The 21029-nt window shown below is 43.2% G+C and overlaps 1 protein-coding gene across 9 annotated transcripts in view; it reads right to left on the bottom strand.

Moving 5' to 3' along the window:
• AKAP13 (A-kinase anchoring protein 13) overlaps positions 1-18719 on the bottom strand; it is a 332046-nt gene extending 313327 nt beyond the window's left edge. For 8 of the 9 annotated variants that reach the window (XM_030577586.1, XM_030577582.1, XM_030577585.1 and 5 more), the window contains exon 1: positions 18642-18719. The gene's annotated coding sequence lies outside the window, so the exon portion shown is untranslated. Of the gene's footprint in view, positions 1-967; positions 986-18641 lie in introns of those variants that run through there. The other variant, XM_030577583.1, reaches the window with a different exon arrangement.
• Positions 18720-21029: the final 2310 nt, after the last annotated feature.

Raw genomic sequence — 21029 nt, 5'->3', positions numbered from 1 at the left:
CTCCAGCACCTCAACCCCCACCCCAGCCCCCTCTCGCACCCTGAACTCCTCTTTTCTGGCCCCACCCCAGAGCCTGCAACCCCAACCAGAGACCTCACCCCCTCCTGAACCCCAACTTTGTGAGCATTCATGGCCATACAATTTCCATACCCAGATGTGGACCTCAGGCCAAAAAGTTTGCCCACTCCAATGTATACTGATCATGAATTTGAAATGTGAGCTGTGTTGCTTAGATAAAAGCCATATCGTATTTTTTCTTCTTCCCTAATTAAATGAACATGAGTATTCTAGCATAAGCAAGTGCATGTGAATTTTAAATGTATTTTCCATATAAATTCATACAGAAGACTCTGAAATTTGCTTTCCATAAACAGTTGCACTAGTAAAACTCAATTATTTTAGCGTTCATGGGATGTGAATAAAAAGAGGGGCCAAAAAGGCTACTAGAGTTCATCTAAGAATTCAGACAAATACTATCTAGAAATTGTTTGCATTATTCATCCAGCTCTGATATTACTCCATACTTCTAAAAACATCTTTGGATGGCAGCAGAGAAGATACATTTTTTGCAGCTAAAAACATATGACTGTGTCTCAAAGGAACTTATAATTACCCTTTAAAATTGTGTATTATACACACACACACACACACCCTAGCTAAATGTTAGATTGCCAAGATACCACTAGTGTTGACAGGATATCACCTCCCTACAACCGTTGCTACACAGAGAGAATCACATTTTTCAAAAAATATTTGAGAAGTTCTTTTTTTAGTCAATATTTACACAAGAACTACTTTAAAAAAAACCCATCAAGGGTTGAAAGAAAAAAAATACGTAAGGAAAGAAGTTAGCAAGATTAGAAAACACATAGACATGCTTATATGCATCAGGGGGTGGCAAGCCAATTTCCCAGTGCATTTTCACCCTTTACTTTGGATACTTTTATACTGTGCATCTCAAACTTACATATGCCTCTGAAGGTTTTCTAGAACTGCATGGATGTTCCCGTGTACATACCAACATCTCCCAAACTCAGACTAAGGAATGACTTCTTCTGAAGGGGGTGGTGGCGATGAAGGATTCCTTAAAGATAAAAGCTTTAAAATGGAATCGTGATCGAAGTGCTGCTCTGCCTATCTCCTGCCTCTCACTCAGCTGCCCTCCTAACCACTTCCTTCCTTTCTGCTGCATTATTTTCTGCTTCTTAGGCCTGGTACATCTTCAGTTAATATATGCAACACCCCACTTTCAAAACACAGCCATTCCAGGATTCTTTCCAGTTATAATGATTACCTGCACCCCTCCATTTTTGTTTGGTGCAGTCCATGCTGTACAAGTTTGTCCCCTGAGGCAGGCTGTTAGACATCTGAGGCAAGGCCTTATTTATTTGTTTGGCAGCACTTCCCTCTATACAGTTCCACACTTGTGCAGCTATATAAATAAAAGGTAGGGGATGTCAGTTTCCCAGTAGATCTAGTGTAGCCAGCTTTGGCAATGTTCATTTAACTTAAACAATACTTTGTATTTCATTTGCTCATTTCATACAAGGAGCTCAAAGCACTTTACAAACATTAATGGATTAACACTCACAGTATATGAATTGCAGGAACACACCAGCTGCTTTAACAGTACACAGCCAATACGCCACATGAATTATTTTTGGCACAAGAGTTATAATGTGTTTTTGTAGGGGTGGGGAGTAAGAGGAAGCAGTCACAAATACGGCATTACTAATACTGAAAAACTAGCCTACTTACAACCGTAGGAGATTTACTCACGTAAAGATAGCAAGATTTGGCTTTAAAGCAAATACCAAGATAGCTGGCAGAAAAAGCAATTTCCAAACTATTAAAGTGATAGAAAATTGAAATCATTCATCACTGCTACGAAAGTCAAGGTTGTGGAGAGTAGCTTCATCACTAGCACAGCTGCTGAAACCAGGGTTTTTATTTTGCATTTTTAACCTACTGCTGTGGTTTCCTCCGAATGCCTTACTCAACCTCTCCTCCATTTACTTTTCTGTGACAAGTTTATTTACTGTAAGTTTTGCTCTTATTTTCCTGACTGTTCTGCCATTAGAAAACCTGCCCTACTATACACGCACCCGTGGCAGGACATTGTGGCTGTTTGCAGATTTCCTGTTCACTCCAAAGTTTAATATTATTACATCTCTGCCTGAGCAAGCTAGTACTCACCTGCTAAAAAGCTCAGAGCAAATGCCAGAAAAACAAATGACAGCGGGCACCCTTTTGTGCTATGCAAATTCATTTGTATTTCCTTCAGAATGACCCAAGAGAAGGGGAAAAACAAAATTTTCTAAAGCTTGTTCCTTTGTCTGATGCTATAACATTAAATATTTTCTTCCTTGCTAATAAGCAAAATCATATTATTGGGAAGGAAAAACTGAAAACAGAAAAAACAGATACCCAATCTCACAAATGCAGCTGAATCATTGCAGTCACTTTAACTCAGAACAAACATTAAAATGTATGAACTTGTTATTTGAAAACCTTTACAGCCTCTATTTGATCCCGCAGAAATTTGCCAGAGAGTTGGTTGAAAATTGAGGAAGGATGCACAAATAATTGCAGTAATTTTTGTTTCCCAGGTTTCAAAAAGAAACAATATTTCATTTTTCTTCAATTTTTTCCCACAAAAGAGTTGTAATCAGAATTTTTGCTTTTGAAATGTTTCCATTTTTTTCTAGTTTTCCTTGTTCCTGGTCCCTTTGCGACTTGCCATTGAAAAGGAAGGCAGAGAGGGGGAAAAGGAGAGGAAAGGCCAAAGGAGAAAAATAAATTGAAAAAAGCTAAAACATCATTGTCCTCATTTCATCAAAAACATGAAGAACAGAAAAAGACAAATTGTGGAAATTTCCAATTTAAATAAAAGCCATTTAAAATAAAATGCCATTTGCAAAATTTCAACCAGCTCTAACGTAGATTCCATCCTGCTGCTGCTGTTCCGAACAGCCTACTGACTTCAGAGTGAACAGTATTAGATATTGTGATGGCTAAAAACCTCTGAAGGTCAGGCTGCAATCATCTCTGTCCATCACCACTGTACATTAAGTTGTAAAATAGCTCATCTTCCCATTATGTATATATAGTTTTCTTTTATCTTTTATTATGATTAAAGTTGCCATTAAAAAAAGCTATTAACCTATGTCTCTCACCCACTCTCACTAAAGAAAAAGCCGAAAGCAAAATAATCATGGTGATTTCCTACTTTTCTTTGCGCTAATTCCTAGACTTTTATCTCAATCCCCATGCCCAATTCAAAAAGTGAATTTGTGCCATAGAAATTCAGTTTTTACCACTGCTCTACAGTCCTTTAAATGGGTAGATCCTCCTGCAATTGTTAAATTCACCCTGTCAAAGCCTATTTACATAGTACGAATATGAGAGACAAGTTGTAATTATACCTTTGTCACACCAAGGCCAACTGGGGGATTCTGGTCTGAGAATGCAGTGAAAGTGAGAGACAGACTGGGAGAAGAGCCAGATTGTGTCAAGAGCAATAGATTAACACTCTGATTTATTAGCTCTTTAAGTCAGGTACTGCATTTTACACCCTTTATTCCCATAAAGGCACAGATCTTAGACTTATCAGAGAATGGTACCAGAACATGGTGTGCTTCAATAACTTAGATGAACTTTCCTCATAACAAGAATCACATTCTTTTTAATACTGCCCTAAGACTCCTCAGTTTTGGTTTGTTAAAATGTACAGTAGTTTAAAAGAAGAATGGGTCACTAGCAGCTACAGCATATAAGGAGATCCTTTCTGAAGCCCTGTTTGTGTAGATCGGTAGGTACTTAACCCAATGGCTGTGTGAGAGGACGATGCTGGAGAGGAATCACAGACAGACATTTCAATTCAAGAACACTGCCAAGGATTCTGGAATGCTACAGTTCGCTATTTTTGTGTTATTTACATTTCTCGACATCTAGTAATAATCATGCCACAGTATAAAAAAGGAAAATAAGGAGAGAGAGAAGAGTACTTACATGCTGTATTTTGCTGTTAAGGAGGGGGAAATAGCCTTCCTTGTTCTGACTCCTAATCTAGAATTTGTTTAATTTTGCCCCTTTCTGGTCTGTTGGACTGGAGCCAAAGACACACTGAGTTGATGCGAGAATCAAGGTTAGAATTTAGCTGTCCCTGCTCCCCTTCAAACAGACCACAAAACTCCTTGCCTGACATAAAAGGATATCATGGTTCACCTTACCAATTCTGTTGTGAGTCAAAAACCCAAGACCCAAACACGCCACAGTCTTGGATCTGGCTGTGGTATGCTTGGCCCATGATCCAAAGGGATGGGAGAGGGGAGCTAACTGTGTGCTCCCCAATCCTGGGTCATGCCAGGCTCCAGGCTGATCACTAGGTTAAGTCACAGCAGTTGTAACAGTAGCCCAGGGCAGTTTCATCCACCAGGGAGCTCTGTTCATTTGGTCCATACTCCATTCTGTCCTCAGCCTGCCATGATACACTGTGCCAAGCAGATGGGGAGAAAGTAATAAGAGAGTCATGTAGGGCTTGCCACACTAGCTTTATGCCTCCTTCCAATTCTGCCTAAGTGGCACAAAGTTGCCAATGGGAGGTGAGGGGAGGAAGGGGACCTGGGACAAGGATCCGGTCCACTATCTATTATGTTCATATTCTTAAAAGTCCTGTGCTTCATGTACAGAAGCTATGGCCTTAATGTATATGACTGCAGGTGTCCCTCCTTAGCTCATCTGGTAAAAGCGGCACACTTCCTTTGCTAAAGGAAACTTGCTAGACAGTGATGCTATTTATGGACATACTGCTGCTATGAAACTAGGCAAAAAGTTTCAAACTATTATTCATCAACATTTAAGTAGTTTTTGTTATTTTTCCACCTGCCCTGAAAGGAATAGCCAGTGAAGAAAATCAATTTCCAAAGTGGAGGGTTATTTAAAAAAATTAGTAAGTGCAGTTAGAGAAAGAGCACAGGTTAGTAGTATCTGAAAATTATTACCACCTCCTGAGAGCTGTTCAAGAGAACCAGGTAAAATGGGTTGGTGATTTCAGTCTAGTAAACAAGTGTTCATACGCAAGGAAACCAATCACAGCTACTATTACTAGCAGATTCAACAGAAACCAAGCAATGGATGGGCATGGAAAGCACCCCTAGCAATGTTCCCTCTCCCCCAATCCTTACACTTCTCTACACTTCACCTGATTCAGAGAAGATTTCAGTTTCCAGTTTCTAGACAGCATTTACCAGCTCCGTTGTTTTTAAAAAAAACTCGATACAAAGCACATTAACTCATGTTGCTAATTAACTCAGGCGACTGATGAGTATAATGTACTTCCCACAGGTATTCCAGCTAACATGAGATATATGTGTTTCTAAGTATTTTTAAGAGAGGCATCTTCATATTTAAATGCTAACTGTCTCACAACCCCTTTTCTATAAATGCATGATTTACTCAGAGGAAGCACCTCCGACAAAGTGCATTTGAAATACAAGAAGTTTTGCAAAGCTCTCACAGAGCTCAAGGACATTTGGAAGGGTAGTAATAGGTTTATAATGTACCTTACCGTACCATCAGCAAAAACAAGTCAATTCTTAGATGTCCCCCTTTCGTGTTTCCCATAATCTTCCTTCTCTCCTATTTCCTTGGGAAAATAATTTCACGGCTATCAGAAATGGGGACAACCTGTTCTTCTAAACCAGTGTTTCGCAAACTTGGGGCACCAGTTGTGTAGGGAAAGCCCCCGTCAGGCCAGGCCTGTTTGTTTACCTGCCAGGTCCGGCCGATCATGGCTCTCATAGGCTGCGGTTCGCTGCTCCAGGCCAATGGGAGCTGCTGGAAGCAGCGGCCAGTATGTCCCTCGACCTGAGCCGCTTCCAGCAGCTCCCATTGGCCTGGAGCAGTGCACCGTGGTCAGTGGGAGCCGCGATCAGCCAGACCTGCGGGGCCCGGCCTTCCAGGGGCTTTCGCTACACAAGCGGCATCCCAAGTCTGGGAAATACTGTTCTAAACAGATGGATGAAAAAATGAAATCTTCCAGAAAAGAAAGGCACACACAAAACTAGTTAAACATTAGGGCTGTAACACAAGCAGAAACCTTACAGGAAACACTACAAGTTAAAATCACATGAGCAAGCTTTACTTTGATTGATTTCCTGGCTTTTGAAACATTAGATACAGTACTTTATATGTGGGCGAGGGAGGTAAAACAACTTATTTTTCTACACACAGTTCTATCGCAGAGTTTATGTAGATAGGTGAAAAAGAGCCAACACTTCAACAGCAAGGTCTGCTCCGATATTACACACATTCCTCAGGAGGCATGGGCACAAACCATTGAGTCAGACAACTGCATTCAGGCTCTCACCCATCATGATAACAGAGGGATACGTTTCCCGCATGAAGTACAAAATTAGAGCCTTGAATCAAGCACAGAGTGACACACAGCTCTCTGTATCCTTCACCGTATATGACCATACCACTCCTACCAAGATGACCCAGTGGACAAAAATCAGCTCATGGAGGAAGAACAGCTGGTTTAAACTAAACTAGAGCAAGCCATAAGTTATGCTAATAGGCAGAGGAGAACATTCTGAAAAATTTGCATCCCTGGTGAAGACTGTTTTGGCTAAAGAAATGCACCCACAATTAGTCAATTCAGTCTGCAGATTAGAAGCACTCTATGGAGTTGTTGCAAATGCTAAGCTGTCACATAGCAGCAACAGCTGAGGGCAATGCTTTCTACCATCTCCAGCTGCCTAGAGACTCCATCCTATCCTTGGCACATGATAACCGGGCCTCAGATACTCATGCCTGTGTCATTTCTCAGCTAAACTAGAGCAATGCAATAAACCTGGGCATGAAGCCTTCAGCCCTTAAGTACAACAGGTAAAGAAGGTTGCAGCACATCTCTTTGGAAACACGGGCTTCCGGAAGCACATCGAGCCAGTTCTCCACTCCCTACACCAGCTTCCCACAGAATATTGAATCAAGGTCAAGGTCTTGGTCCTTATCTTCAAAGACACTCAATCCCCTATGCCCAGAGTATCAAAAACATCGACTAAAGCTCTAGGATGAATATTGTGATCAACAGCTATGCTCATGGGGCACAAAAGAACTTTTCACAATAAAGTGAAAGCTCATCTTGTGAGGGAGACACAGCTGTCTCAGGGGCCAGTCCAAGACTGTAGAATGAACTGCCCCAGGAAGCCCATCACAAACCTCATCACCTTCTACTCTCAGGTGCACTTCTTCAGCCTGTCTTCCCTAAAATACACATAAACAGAGTCCCCACCACCATCTCCAAAAGAAGACACTCCGCTGCACACACATCTGCCCACAAAAACAGAACAAACTCCACTCGACAGATGTTAGTCGCATCACTAAATGAACTACTGGAAGGCACTGCGATACTACAGCGATGAGCACAGTATAAGAACAGTAGCAAGAAGAACAGTGTTGAGAGCCACTTTGATAGCATCCCTACCGGATCCAAATACACAGTCAAAGAGATGGTTCGGAGGAGCAGGGCATTCTACATAGCTTTGAGAGCATCCTGCATCAGGGGACAGCTCCATAGCTTAACTCTCAGTCACAGAATACCTAGATTCCTCTGACTCACAGGATCATATCACAACAGGGCCCACTCAAGTCCTTTCGAGTTAGATAAGCAGAGTATCATAAAATCATAGAACTGTAGGGCTGGAAAGGACCTCAAGAGAACATCTAGTTCAGTCTCCTGCACTCATAGCAGGACTAAGTATTATCTAGACCAGTGGTTCTCAAAGTCGGCCAGCCGCTTGTTCAGGGAAAGCCCCTGGCAGGCCAGGTCAGCTTGTTTACCTGCTGCATCCATAGGTTTGGTCACTCTCGGCTCCCACTGGCCGCGGTTCATTGCTCCAGGTCAATGGTGGCTGCAGGAAGCGACGGCCAGTACGTCACTCAGTCAGTGCCGCTTCCCGCAGGTCCCATTGACCTGGAGCAGTGAATCACGGCCAGTGGGAGCCACGATCAGAAAAACGTGCGGATGCGGCAGGTAAGCAGACCAGCCCAGCCCACCAAGGGCTTTCCCTACACAAGCGGCGAACCAGCTTTGAGAATCACTGATCTAGATCATCCCGGACAGGTGTTTGTTGAACCTGCTCTTAAAAATCTCCAGTGATGGAGATTCCACAACTTCCCTAGGCAATTTATTACAGTGCTTAACCACCCTGACAAGAAGTTTGTCCTAATGCCCAACCTAAACCACCATTGCTACAATTTAAGTCCATCACACTGAGAGAGTGTTTTTCAGGGACATAACAATAACTTTAGAGATCTACAAGTATTCTTCATCAGCACAGGAGATTTTGTCATGGGATATGGCCAAGATTTCTGTTCCCATTGTTGTGCAGCATGCAGTGGGCTAGTTATTATTTTATATTATTTGTATTGCCATAGCAACTAGAAGCCCCAGTCATTGACCAGCACAATGGTTGCTTCCTGTCCTGCAAGCAAGAAAAACAAATAGTTTGTAAAGCACTTGGGGATCCCCTTTGAGATGAAGAGTCCCATGTTATCTCTGTGTATGAGTTATCTGCTTCTTACCCTCCAGGGTAACCCATTCAATCGAAAATCCTCTATTTTATTTCCAAATCATTTTGGAAAGGATGCAACCCCAAAATTTGACTATGCTTTCTAGTGGTTAGCAACCCATTCACTGATTATGTTCTCTCTCTGGTACTGTGGTGGCCAGCTCAGATTGTATATCAATCTATTTGTCCAGCCCTGTATTAAAACTTCCTTCCTTGCTACTCACCGAGATATTCTGAGAGATGCATTTCACCTGCTTTGTCAGGCTACCATTCAGAGGCTGAGTGTCTTGTTTTAACATTGGTGCAAATTAATCCACCCTGGAAGAGAATCTCCCTTCCCAGGACACTTCACTTGTCCTCATCAGGTTGCACCTCAATACTGCTACCCCAAGGCTGTTAGGAGTCATGGTGAACATGTCCCATTAAAAGTCATCCTTTATTTGTTATTTTGACATCTTCTTTATTGAAGAGTGCCCCATGCACCCAGAGATAGTTGGACATTTATACTACTTCACTCCAACTTACCACCAAAAACCTTTCAGGAACTGGGCTGCCTTTGGTTCCCACCTATGGATGACCCAAATCTCATTGAGAGTTTGAAAACACAGAGGAAACCTTTACATAAAATGACGCTGATGTGGCCTGCATTATCTAATATAGAAAATTCACCCAGTGTCTAAAGGGACCTAAAGAAGATATTTTCCTTAGTCTCCCTTTGAGGAAGTCTAGGCTACTTCAATGGGTTTTCCATTGTTTATATTTGCTCTGTGGTGCGGGAAATGCTCTGGACATTCAGACATTTTTTTTCCTAACCCAGAATATTTGAACTTCCTGGTACAAATTAAGAAGTCTATACACAGGCTACATAATGACTGCTGATGGTAATTTCTAATCCCTTTTGTTCAAAGTACTAGAAGTCCCTCAGTCCAGCCTTTCACAGAACATTAGAACCTCTCAGGTATCTCTCTAATGAGGCATCGTTGAAAGCCACTTAGGGGTTGTAAAAAACACTATCTAGTGATACAGGCAATGGGTCAGACTGGGCAATAAAACAAGACTTTCACAGTGCAGAATCACAGAAGAATCATCAATTAATAGTTTTAGGGTAAGAATAATTCTCTGCCCCCTGCAAAACCTCTGAATTCCCTTTTAATTCCCAGCTCTCCCACAAAAGCACTTCTCTCCTTGCCCATCACCATCCAAACACTGGTTATCCCAACCACAAGTATGTATTTCCTGAGGTTTCAGCATCCCAGAGGCAATTCAAAAGGAAAGTAAGGTCATAGCAAGTAGTCCTTCCCCTTCATTAAGCCTACATTCCCACACACAAATCTGTTTTCCTTAATAGTAACTACAGCCCCAAAATTTACCCTTATGTTGAGAAGACAGACAAATGCTCAGAAGTACAGGGGGAAGCTGAATACCATGGTACGTGTGATGCTTTCATCAACAGAATCAGACTCACTTTCAGACTAGTGCTTCAGGTACTAAGATGCCTCCCAAACATGGTCCCTTTACCTTATTCACAGCTTAAAATGAGTGTGCAATCAGTTAAACCAGTGCTTCCCAAACTTGGGAGGCCGCTTCGGTAGGGAAAGCCCCTGGTGGGCCAGGCCAGTTTGTTTACCTGCCACGTCCGCAGGTCCGGACGATCGCGGCTCCCACTGGCCGCGGTTTGCTGCTGGAAGCAGCGTGGGCCGAGGGACGTTCTGGTTGCCGCTTCCAGCAGTTCCCATTGGCCTGGAGCAGCAAACCACTGCCAGTGGGAGTCGCAATCGGCCAGACCTGCGGATGCAGCAGGTAAACAAACTTGCCAGTGCCTTTCCCTACACAAGTGGCATCCCAAGTTTGGGAAACACTGAGTTAAACCATTACCAGACAAAATGATCTTTCTCATAAGGATCACAGCAACATTTTACCACTTCCCATGCTCCCAATTCTACTAGACATCCCTAAATTCACAAGAATAATGGCAAGAATAAGATCAAGCCAGTCAGCACCTGTGCCATCAGCTGCATGGTAGCCCTAAAAGGAGGAAAGGTCTAATCCATTTGTTGTATATTGAAGACAGGGGATTGTTTAAAAGAGCTCTGGTATAGCACAATACTTTCTTGTTAGTCAGACATTTCCTAATGATAACACTGAGTTTTATACAGCAGTTACACCACTGAATGCTGTGCTACACTGAATGAGAGAAGAGACATTTACCTCCTGACTAATTTTGCTGAAAGCTTTGGATGAGGTTATGAAATGTGCAATAGCTTTTAAAAATGCTTAGTGTTTTGAACTGCAAAAGGCCTGGCTGATAAAAGCATGTAGCTACATGCAAAACTCCAATGTTGGCACACTGAGACTTCACTGGTAGAATTCCGCGGCATAAGACTTGAAATATCACAATCCCTCGTGCTGTACACTAAAAGGACCACAACATATCAACCCTATAAAGAATGGGTCATATCAAAAATTCCCCTCCTTCTCTACATCTAAATGTCTATGTTCTCTCTTCCTCAAAGACAAACTAACAACATGACTAAGTACTTTAAGAGAAAATCTCTAATTCCCACCAATACTGGAGAAAGGTTGAGTGGAATTTGGCCTTGCAACAAGCTACTCTCTATTTAAAGTACTCACACTGCAAACTTTACATATTCTCTAGAAGATGGGTTTAGAAATCAAACATACATTTGGGAAAACTGCAAGCCAAAAATTACTGCTTTAAGGCTGATGCAATTTAACATCTTCCACAAACTTGACTGGCCACCAGTCAAGGTCCAGGAGACAGGCTAATGAAGATCAGAAGCAGTCGGTAGCTACACGCATATGTTTTAGCAAGCACCAAACAAAGAATTTTTCTTATTCTATTATTACTTTTATGTTGTAGAAATGAATTAACAAATGCTTGAAAATTAAAATACAGATTGTTGCCATCTACATGTTCCTAAGCAGATCTGTTTAAATTAAATGGACTCTATGGTGACCAGATGTCCCAACTTGGGAGGCTTTTTCTAATATAGACCCCTATTATCCCCCACCCCCGTCTCTATTTTTTTAACTTGCTGTCTGGTCACCCTTATGGACTCACAAAGAACAACTGAACTGGATCTCTCTGGTTGGCTCAGTCCTGAAATTCCTACTTATGTGAGTAATCCTTCATCATTCAATAAGTTCCATGCAAATGAATGGGAAAAGTCACACAAGGCTTAACCAGGTGAGAAAGAGTTGCAAGATAACTCACTAGGTCTGCTATTGCCAAGAATTATTCTCTGACATTGGAAGGGCAGGAACATTTATTTGGGAAGGAATTTATTACTAATGCGGTAACAAAAGCATCATAGAAAAGTTATTTTTGGAATGAAGGGTAAGCTGGCTAATTTTGAGAAAGTGAGATGGTGTGGAGAAGAGGCAATTATTGACGTTTATAGAAGACAGAAAGCCAAAGAAAATATAAATGCAGAAACAGGGATCTCAGATTGTCTTAGAGAAGAAAGATTAACATACACTAGTTCTATGGGAGGGGATTATCCTATGAATTAAAATATATACAGGAAAAAGTACCAACATAGGCTCTGATTCAGACCTTTCCCAAGGCATCTGTATACCAGCTGTGAAGCCGTACAGGGACCATAGTTCTGGCAGACCTCTCCAACCACAAGAGGGATTCCACAGTAGCATAGATTTCTAATAGCCTCAGGCATAGAGGATATGGCCCCAGGTATTCTGTGCTACTGGACAGGAAGATGTTGCAGCACACAGTAAATTAGAGCCATGTCTGGGGCTACTCTAGTTTATGGTGGGTACCATTCCAATTACTCTAGCTGCCTCCAGAATCAAGGAGATGCAAAGATCACAGAGCCCGCACCTCAAAGACCTCCAGAGTTACTCCCAGGTCACAGAATAGAATATCAGGGTTAGACAGGACCTCAGGAGGTCATCTACTCCAACCCCCTGCTCAAAGCAGGACCAATCCCCAGACAGATTTTTGCCCCAGATCCCTAAACAGCTCCCTCAAGGATTGATCTCACAACCCTGGGTTTAGCAGGCCAATGCTCAAACCACTGAGCTATCCCTCAGCTTCACTGCAGTTTAGAATTGGAGCTGTAAAGCTGCCCATTAGAAATCTACAGTACTCCAGTTTTACCCTCTTTTATCTTATCAATATTTTGATAGAAGTTACCCAACACTCTCCAGCATCAGGTCTCTTTATAGAAAGAGAGATATAAAAAGAAGATCAATCTTTGAAGACCACAGCAATACTACTTTGAGACACATGATAGTGTTGCATTTTTTAAGCATTTCAATAGATTTCAACAGTTATTTTGTTGGAGAAGTTAGGAAAAACGCCAGACCTTTTGAGAGGTGGATATGCTGACTAGTATAGAATATCTGCCACTGCACTTTCTACCCTGTGTCCTGTATCCTCAACTTGTGCTATTAGACTAAGCTTTTTGGGTGTATCCTTTCTAGGAAAAAAAAGGTGTGGTTTATTTATGCGAGGGAGGGGAGTTAAACAAATGGTAAAACTAATACAGACAAAATTATAGTTTTAACATGTGACAGTAGGTCAAGGGAACAAGCTAATGTTAAGTTCAACCTATTAATATATATTAAAACAACTGCCTGTCCACGCTACAATTTTCCTTGTATAAATATTAACATGGTAAAAGATGTCTTTTTTCCAGTTAAAAAAACACCGTGGAGTCTGAGATTTATTTGCTGAGAACACTTTACCTATTATACACTTCCAAACAACTATATGCAAACACTAAGAGGGTTTAATTTCACTGGATTCATAGCTACAACACTATGAATTAGAAAATTTAGTTGCATTTGTATCGTGTAGTCAAAGGAGAAGTTACCCTCTTATAAAGAAACAAATGGATATGATATGCTGTGGCAGGGGAGAAGATGTGTTCTATAAACTGAACGTAGCAACCGGTTCATTATATAAATGTTTGTTCTTGAATGCTGTCAGCATACTTCTTTATCACTAGTCAAAGGAACACTTTACGTGAGGGTTATAGCCTTCCAACGCCACATAATGGTCAATTCTGAGGGAGAAAAACAGGTCAGAAAAGGACTCTTTACAAGCTGTCTCCATATTTTTGCTGTTAGCTGCAGTGATCAAGAAGTCTGGTTCTGAATGATGACATCAGAAACATTAAGCGGTTGGCTATTCAGGGAGTACTAGGGATAGCTAGAATTTTTCTGTCCATGCCATTTTTCCAACAGAAAGTTAGGAGCTTGATTATACAAGATTCTTTGTGAAGAATGTCAGCTCCCTGTGGAAAACCCACTTTTCATAAAAGACCAATGTCCAAAATATTTCTAAATGGTAACCATACATTTTTATTCGAAAAGGCTGCCATGGTGCCTCCTGGGAGTTGTGGTTTAGGTTCCTTGTACTATTATCATCCTACAGGCTGGGTTCCCCAACTGGAAGACATGTCCTATGATGAACCATGGCCAGAGACTCCCATGAGGTACCACAGAATCCTACCAAGAATGGAGATCATGGTGCATTCTAGGAGATGTAGTCCAGCCAGTACATTCATCCCCCCTTTCCCCATATAGAGAAGACTAGAAGCTTGGGACTCCCAGATTACAACTCCCATGAGATGCCATGACAGCTTTTCCAAATCAAAATTTTTACTAAAAAGTTGAAGTGTTCCATGGAGTTAAAAAAATTCTGATCAGCAAGTATCTAGCCAAAGATAGAGAACAAGATGTTTTTGATCAATGTACCTCTTAGCGAGCTGCATTCTGGTCAGTAGTACAATTTGCACTGAGAAGAAGAAAATTAAATACACTGAGGAAAGAAAAGGAGGAAGACTTTGTGTTTTTTCCAAAAGCCCATTTAATTTGAAAGGGATGAAGAAGTCAATGAATCGTACAGGAGCACAAGTTTTGCTGAATTTATTGGTGAGACGTGCATTAGGAAGGCTTCGATTTTCCTTGGACAGTTGCATCTTTTCCAGAATAAAGGGTTCTTAATAGATGGTCACTTAATGGACAATGACAACAGGCAGGAGGCATAAGGCCTTTTCCAATTTAATGAGTTCTGAAAACAGATAATTGTCTTTGCTCCGCATTTGGTTCTGTTTCACCTGCCTGCAAACAGGCACTCTGAAGGACAAGTTGTTCTAGTTTTACTGTAGTTTGTACTTCTCAGTCATCTACTGAAATGCTGCTTTTATAGGGTTCTCTCCAACCACCATCATTAACCTGAAGCAAACACAGTAAAACCTGAATAACAAGGAAACTACTTTTCCCCACTCTGTATGGGGGGGAATGCCAGTATCACAGAAGTGGACTGAGACCATAAAGCTCAGGGGACCAAAAAAATGGTGTATGGAGCCTTCCCGCTACGTGTCACAACTACAAGTTCACCATGCATAGCGGTGATAGAGTTGGTGGTCTTAGTCCAGTTCCTATCCAGCAGGTGCCCATATCACAAGTATCTCCTTTAGCAGAGATGCCAAGAATTTAATGGACATGCAAATTGAGGTGGCTAGCACCCAAAACTCCAGAGTTTGTAGGTGCCTGACACCTCTCAGGATCAAATGCTAACATGCTCTCAATCATAAACGAAGGGTAGACAAGGCAGTAAATGACCAAGATTTTTTGAAGTTGCTAATGATTTGGGATGTCCAACTGAAGTCCCATTAAGAGAGGCACAACTCTCAGAAAGTGCCAAGCAGGCACCCTCTGAAAAACCAGGCCCCTTTCAGGTCTATCTGAACACCTCACAATCTGTGTTTACCCTCCCAACTCCCATATGGTGTGAAGTTGGGAAGTGCTATTATCCCCACTTTATGGGTGGAGAACTGAAGTACAGAGAGTCTAGATGACTTGTGCAAGGTCACACAGGGAGTCTGTGGTGGAACAGGAACTGAACTGAGATCTCATGTCCCAAGCTAGTATCTTAACCACTGGACCCTCCTTCCTCTAGCTATCTACGGTATCCCAAATGGAAACTCAAAACCACAGTCTCGTTTTACAGCATTGGCCAATACCATCCGCATAAAAACATGCAGAATATTTTAGTGTTGGCAAGCTGTATATGTACATGCAAAATAACCACATAATGAAGTATAATCTGATAAGCTACCTAAAAGCTGTATTTGATACATAGATATTCTTGTTAAGGTTTTCTAAGGGAACACAGTATCAGAGGGGTAGCCATGTTAGTCTGGATCTGTAAAAGCAGCAAAGAGTCTTGTGGCACCCAGGAAGGCTGATTGATTGGCCAGCCCACAATCTGCCCAACTGGCAAGTAACAGGATATATGACAGGGAAGGAGAAAGAAAAAGTCTGAGGGGGAATGATAGTCTTGGAGTTGGAGCAATGTATTGGAGGACTGGATTCAATTCTCCTCTCTACCACAGACTTTCTGTGTGACTGTGACCAACTTATTCTCTATGAGTCAGCAGGGATGTAAAATGTTAACCAGTTAACCGATAAGCATCAATCTTACCGGTAATGTCTTCAGTTAACGTTTAAATGCCTAATGTGCGTCAGGGGTCCTGGCCGTCAGCATCGTGCCTGAGGTCCCGGCTACCAGCCTCGGCCTCCTTACCCTTGTCCAGGTCCTCCCCCTCCCCTAGTTCCCTATGTTGTGAACTTGTTAACAATTAAAGGTTTAACAGATATAATGTTAATAGTTTAAATGGTTACTTTTTCAAACGCTATTTACATCCCTATGAGTCAGTACCTCAGATTTATACCTGGGGAAGCAACAGTTTCCCCAACCTGAGAGATGTTGCAAAGTCAACTTCAGTAAAGTTTGTGAGGCTCTCAGATGCTATGGTGATGGGAGAAATACAAAAACAATCCCTCCATTAAATGATTCATTAATATCTTACCTCAAAAAGGATATCTGGAGCTTAACTCACCTTAGCAACTCTACAAATAGCCAGTGTGTACAAAACAGAGAAGAAAAAAAATCCAGAGAAGGAATGATTTCTAGCTCCACAGGGTTACTGTAAACAGAAACCACACCACTTTTTCTCCCTTTAAAACTGATTAAATTACATTACTCAAAACTCTCAGCACATAAGACATTCATACAACTCAGGACAACTGTCTAAACTTGCTTTATAGTCTATGTTCTTAACATACTTCTACTGCATCACATACAGGGCCGGCTCCAGGGGTTTTGCCGCCCCAAGCAGCCAAAGAAAAAAAAGAAAACCCAAAAAAAAAAAGCCGCGATCGCAATCTGCAGCAATTCAGCAGGAGGTCCTTCACTCCGACCGGGAGTGAGGGACCCTTAGCTGAATTGCCACCGAATACCTGAAAATGCTGCCCTGCTCCGGAGTTGCCACCCCAAGCACCTGCTTGATAAGCTGGTGCCTGGAGCCAGCCCTGATCACATATCTCCTACTTATTTTAAGTTTCATGGTCGACTGAAGAACTAGGTAGCCCACAGATGCTACTGAGTGTTTTACTATCATATTTGTAATGTGTTCATCGAGACAACCTCTGGGCATCTCTAAAGTGACACAATGTCATATTAGATGGAATTAGTACAGTATGCTCATACAAACAGCACTATGAAAACAGCCTGAATGCAAGAATGAAAAGATACACAATGAAGCAGTGTAAAAGACACTGCAGTAGAAGCAATTAGAGAGGTCAGTAAAACTGCTCTCTGCTAATCCCAACTCCTTTGTATGACTTGCAGCGATAACATGGACACAGAAGGTGGATTAATAAACCTTGACAGTTAAAAGGTTAAGAAACAGCAGCACTTCCGTGACCCTTGTTCACGAATTCCACAGACTTTTTTCAAATGAAACTCTGTTTGATTTAACTATAGAAACAAAATATATGTGCAGTGCCTCCTAAAAACCACAGAATAAAACATGAAGCATGTCTATAGGATGACCCTCCCTCAGAATAACTTCAAAGGTTCATATAAACACAAATATTACAACAGATGGTGTTTTAGCTCCTGGATTACTTTCCTTGCAAGCAATAAAGTGGAGATATTAAGTGTGATTTAGCTGTACTACTGAAATGTAAATTAAGTATTTCACATCACAACATCCATTATTCTGGTACAGAGGAAGTTTATTTTACAAACATATATTGACATTTTTCTAAAAAACGCTCCTCCCACCCACACACAAATCTGTGAGTAAAAAATTTAGAAAGCCACAGTCTGTTAATTTATCAATAAAATGGCTTTCGAGGCTCACATTTCTCTCTCCCACCCCTAATAGTTCCTCGGGATAAAAGGGATTTAACAGTTGGTGGCAATAGCTCAAACTACTCCAGAGAACTTGGTACAGTAGTTAGGGCAGCACGGACAAGAGCGGAGGGAAAAGTGATTTCGGGCTTGGACACAACAAAGTATGTTTAAAATTAGCAAAAGCAGAAACAAAGGAAAGAAAAGCGAGAGAGGAAAACGAGCAGCCCAGACCAGGTCTGCCCGATCCACCAGTGACCTGTAGAGAGTGATCCTGGCTCTGAGCCCGTCACAAATCGCACTGACGCAGCCCGGGGCAGCTCGTGGAAGACACAAAGTTGCCAAGAGAACCGCCCTGGGGGGGTTCAGGACTTGGACAAGCGCCTAGGGGGGAGACTCCATGTGCATTTTCAACAGAGCCCTTCCGGCCCCCTCTCCAGATGCGGCAGGGACTGGGAGGGGGCAGGATAGCGGGACAATGAGAGGAGAAGGGGGCAGGACGCGGGGGGGGGGAGGAAGGGGCCTCTCTCCACCCGGGAGATGGGAAGCAGCAGAATCGCAGCGCCGCGAGCGCAGGCAGGCACTTCCCGTACCCCAGCCGGCGGGGGGGGGTCCCCCCCCTGCAGTGCCACCTCCTCTCGCTACCCCTTCTCCGCAGGGACTCGGAGGGCACCGGCCCCCCAGTTTTCTGCGGCAAGAGGCGCGAGGGAGGAGGGGACACCCCGGCACCCCAGCTCTGCAGCGGTGAGAGAGCTCCCCCGCTGCAAAGATCTCCCGGGGAAAGACGCCCCCTCCCTGGCCCCCCGCAGACGCAGCCCCTGGCGGCCCCCCCCGGACACTTCCCCCAACTCCCTCAAACTCGCTCGCTCACTCACCCCGCGGGCGGGTCGGCTTGGCCTCCTGCAGCGGCGGGGAGCGGGGGACAATGGCTGGCGGCGCGGGGCGCTGGTGCAACAGGCGGCGGCACCCGAGCGCTCCCGGCAGCTCCCTCCCTGCGCTGGCCCGACGAGCAGCCCTAGAGCCGGGACGCATGCGCCACCGAGGAGGAAGGGGGTGGAAGGGGAGGACACCCCCCCCCCGCGCCTTCTCCGTCCCCCTAGGTTCCTCCTCCTAGCGCGGGGCTGAAGCGGGAGGCGGCTCTGATTGCACGGCCCGGGGGCCCGGGAGCTCGCGGCTCCCAGTGGGGGGCGTGGCCCCGGCGTGGGGAGGAGGGAGCTCGGCCGGGCGGCTGGAATTCACGCGTGGAGGATGGGGAGCGGGAGCTTGGACGGGGCGCGGAGCTGGCTCCAGTTGGTGCATTTTGCAGAAGTGGAGAATTCCGCAGCTGAGCAGGGAGTTCATCAAACGGCGGCTCCTGCCTCTTGTCTGCTGTCGGGGGATCCCAGAGCACTTTACCGGCTTGCATGGATTAATCCTCGCAATGCTTCCTCTTCCCCCGCCCCCAGCGGCATGTCTGTTACCCTCCTCACTTTACAGAAGGGGAAACTAAGGCACGGATCACTTAAGTAGCTTGCCCAATATTTCCTGTCCCTCAGTCCTGAGATTAGCTTTAGCGGGTAGGTCATCCTTCCCCATAGGACAACACAGTTACATCTCAGAGAGTATATGTATTGTAATTCTTTGAGAGACTGGGTAGATAAATAGGTGGTCTGCAGATTTTAAAGTTACTGTTTACCTACATAGAAGATTACTAAATTACCATCCGTCAGAGCTGGGGATCTTCTCTCCGGACTTTGGGATTTTGTAACATTTCAGAAGCGCTCCCCCCTTTTATGTTTTAGATTTCCCAAGGCTTCAGTGAGTTTCATAAAACATTCTCCTCCCCCTTAAACAAATAATTTGAAATTCTCAAGGGATGGTGTAGTTTTAAAAGCAAATGTATTTCTATCAAACGGAAGCCTGCTCTCTTGTAAAGAAACATGCAGCAGCAGTTTGCTGTAAATCAGTGGAACTCAAATCTAAGAATGCTCTTCTAAATGTAAGTCCTCTCTGGATATGCAAGTGTACTAACAATTTGCTGGCACACCTGAGAAGTGGGGATGACACCGTCAGACCTTTCCATCATTCTAAATCGTGGGGAGCACAGATTAGAGCCGCTGCAGGGCTACTTTGGTTATGCTTTCTGAAACAATCCCATAAAGGTTTGTATGGCTGGGTCCAAGCTCAACAAGAGCACAATGCATTCTGACTCACCCACAGTATGCCTCCTACTAGCTGGGCAGGCAGAGAATGATGTACAGCTGGCTATATTAATGTTATACCACTTTGGGATTTTCCCTGTGTCAGGGATTCCCCAGCAGCTTTAAGTCCCTTTGCACCACTGAAGCTAAACAAAAGGCATCTGCATCAGGCAGATGACATAACTGATGTTTCACACACTCATATGGCACAAAAAACATTCTCAAAAGGTATATAACATCTGATCAAAAGCAGGGGAAAGCACAGATTAGCTGCACACAGAAGACCATCCTACCCTTACAATGGGCTAAATCCTAAAGTTTTCACTTTGTTTTCGCTCAGTTTCACTTCATTGAAATCAATGGCACTTTTGCCCCAGGAAAAACCTGGGGGATCGGAGGGAAAGAAATGAGCACAGATCTCAGTATTTTGTCCCAATACATTTTTATCTCTAAACTGGACATTCTAATGTAGAGGTTTTCAGGCAGGGATTTGTGGTCCACATGGGCTTTCGGGGTGGTAGTAAACAGTATGGGTGATCATCAAAGTGCCTGAGGTGAAATCCTGGTCAGAATCTTGAAATTGACTGCAGTGGAACCAGAATTCCACCTGTTTTCCTGTACAATTTATGCACTGAATAACAAATTGTGATTTGTAGTGTTTTTATGGAGAAATTACAGCTTTTTCAGGACTGGGAAGAGAGCTTGCTGGTCTCCCAAGGCCTGAGAAGCCTTGTTTTGATTCCAGGAAGGTATTTCTAGTGAGTTTTATCACCTACATTTCACCTTGATGTTTCTTCCTCATGTGCGACCTTTTCCAGTTTATTCAGCTGCTCTCTGAATTCTAATTACTTATAATACTGTGCTGCTTTATTGAAGTTAAAGGAAAGTGGTCAACTTTGTAAAGCCCTGGATTTATTTTTATTTGAAGAAAATAACTTTCACCCACTAAACTTTAGCTTTAGTTGTGTGTTTCAGTCTGTGTTACATTTCTAACATTCCCTCCTCTGGCTATTGTAAAGTATCTCCTTCTAGTGTTTCTGGCATCGTACGCTCTTTAGCAGTGAAATGTGATCCTGTGCAAAT

The sequence above is a fragment of the Gopherus evgoodei genome, chromosome 10, assembly GCF_007399415.2.
Source record: "Gopherus evgoodei ecotype Sinaloan lineage chromosome 10, rGopEvg1_v1.p, whole genome shotgun sequence".
In the NCBI taxonomy this organism is placed as follows: domain Eukaryota; kingdom Metazoa; phylum Chordata; order Testudines; family Testudinidae; genus Gopherus; species Gopherus evgoodei.
Note: the sequence above shows the minus strand (reverse complement) of the source record. Positions and strands in the feature narration are given on the sequence as shown.